A 2,500-nucleotide genomic window follows, 5' to 3' on the forward strand; every position below is an offset into this window, starting at 1 on the left:
AGGACCTCGACTTCGAAAATTCTGTGGTGTGGGGAGGTCTTTTGACCTACCAAAAAAATTGGTGGTGTGAGGAGGACCTCTGACTTAGAATTAGGGTTTGAAATGGGGTTAGGGTTAGGGTTAGGGTAAGTGTTAGGGTTAGGAAAAAGGTTTAAATGATATTTGGAGAGGTTTTTCGGGTGTTTAGAGGCTATTTATGCTATGTAACGAGTATTTGCTTATATACTTGCTTATATACTTAGGTCAACAATTTATAGCAAAAATGTGTTCCAGCCAAGTTCTTTTAGACGCTCTTTCGAATGGCAACATTCCCGATTGAAAATGGCGACCTACCAAAATCCGCACTTTGCTTCCCCGTCCATATAGAGGTGAGTATTTGACTTTGCTTCCGTCAGAGTCAAGGAAACACATTGAAAATGGAATCAGCATACAAGAAAACCTAGTTTGGGATAGGTTTTGTGCCTTCCGTGGTATTATAACCATAGAACTGCTCCTGAGGGGGGTAGGGTAGGCCCACCAAAAAGTGCACTTCTGGTTAGGTCGCTAATTTCTAAAATAAATGTGTCCCAACCAAGTTTTTTTGGACGCTCTTTCGAATGGCAACATTCCTGATTGAAAATGCCGACCTACCAAAATCCGCACTTTGCTTCCCCGTCCATATAGGGGTGAGTATTTGGCTTTGCTTTCGTCAGAGTCAAGGAAACACATTGAAAATGGAATCAGCATACAAGAAAACCTAGTTTGGGATAGGTTTTGTGCCTTCCGTGGTATTATAACCATAGAACTGCTCCTGAGGGGGGTAGGGTAGGCCCACCAAAAAGTGCACTTCTGGTTAGGTCGCTAATTTCTAAAATAAATGTGTCCCAACCAAGTTTTTTTGGACGCTCTTTCGAATGGCAACATTCCTGATTGAAAATGCCGACCTACCAAAATCCGCACTTTGCTTCCCCGTCCATATAGGGGTGAGTATTTGGCTTTGCCTTTGTCAGACTCAAGTAAAAGCATTTAAAATGGAGTCAGCATACAAGAAAACCTAGATTGGGATAGTTTTTCTGCCTACCGTGGGATCATAACCATAGAACTGCCCCTGAGGGAGGTAGGGTTAGGGTTAGCGTTAGGGTTAACGTTGGGGTTAGGATTGAAGACAGAAGATTGGTGATGTCAGGAGGACCTTCTTAAAACAAACAGAAATACACTTATTAGGGGACTAGGGCCAGTGGACTCAGAAATGTCTTTCGTAGCAGTCTCCTATAAGAGTATTTTTCTCTGATTTAGGTGACTCCTCCTCACACCACCATTTTTCTTAGTCGAAAGACCTCTTCACAGCACGACTTTCCTGATGGATTTCTATGTAACTGCTCGTGCTGAGAGGTGTGTCGAAAGTTGATCATGTTCCCGTAAAATCTGAGGTCTCCACTGTCTAGCGAGGTACTTACAGTGAATATAGTGAATTTTTCAAAAATTGGAGAATTCTGACTTTTGCGATGAATTTTAATGTAATTGGTCGTGCTGAGAGGCGTGTTAAAATTTGAACATGTTCCCGTAAAATCTGAGGTGAGAATTAGTGAGGTACTTACAGTGCGTATAGTGACAAATCTTTAAAAGCGTGAAATTATGGGATGTTGTGGCTTCAATGGGTTTTTAAGATGTCACCAGTCATTTGGCATGACTTACAAACGATTTGGCTGGTTGTGGGTTCGATTTTCAAAATTTCATTTTTTTCGCGTTTTTATTTTCTGTCTACCATATCATGCAGTCTCCTTATTAGCGTTTGGGGGTTATAGTGTGGGCAGGTTGGTCGCAAAGGTTCCGAGAGGAGCTGGCTAGTAAACCCTGTCCCTTATGTTCCACGGCGGCAAGGCGGAGAAATAGAGGGCAGAATTGACTAACGGGCAAGGAAAGTTGGGCTTGTAGCTTTCCTTTCGAAGGAGGGAAAAGATGATGCCCGAAAGCATTGTCACTGTAGTGGCAGGCAGAGTGTAGATGGAAGTTGTGTACGCTAGCCTTTGGCTAATGATAGAGACAAAAGAGCAGGAGGATATTTTCCTTCGCAGAAGCACTTTTCTTGCCTTCCTTCAGCTCGCTTGGCGAGTCTGACAGGTATGCCTGAACTGTGCACGGGTCCAGTTGTGAGAAAGACGTGGCAAACAAGACGGGGTTTCCCTTGACCGAGGGACCGTGTGGTCCGTTTGGCTCATGGGTTCCCCCCGTGGAGGCAAAATCTAAGAAAGCTTGCTCTCCCTCTGCGGAGGGGGGCCGCTTAGCAAGGAACTTCTGTTCCCTGCGGTGGATAGTTACCTGGTTGATCCTGCCAGTAGTCATATGCTTGTCTCAAAGATTAAGCCATGCATGTCTAAGTATAAGCACTTGTACTGTGAAACTGCGAATGGCTCATTAAATCAGTTATCGTTTATTTGATTGTACCATTACTACTTGGATAACCGTAGTAATTCTAGAGCTAATACATGCGAAAAGTCCCGACTTCTGGAAGGGATGTATT

General features: G+C 43.7%; 1 non-coding gene across 1 annotated transcript in view; it reads left to right on the forward strand.

The window, feature by feature from the left end:
* Positions 1–2,295: 2,295 nt before the first annotated feature.
* Positions 2,296–2,500, forward strand: part of LOC146447470 (small subunit ribosomal RNA) — a 1,800-nt gene continuing 1,595 nt past the window's right edge. The window contains exon 1 of the ribosomal RNA XR_014861834.1: positions 2,296–2,500. This exon is cut by the window's right edge and continues 1,595 nt beyond it. This is a non-coding gene — a ribosomal RNA (small subunit ribosomal RNA).

Source organism: Pavona decussata, unplaced genomic scaffold, assembly GCF_977016875.1.
Source record: "Pavona decussata unplaced genomic scaffold, jaPavDecu1.1 SCAFFOLD_2198, whole genome shotgun sequence".
Classification (NCBI taxonomy): domain Eukaryota; kingdom Metazoa; phylum Cnidaria; class Anthozoa; order Scleractinia; family Agariciidae; genus Pavona; species Pavona decussata.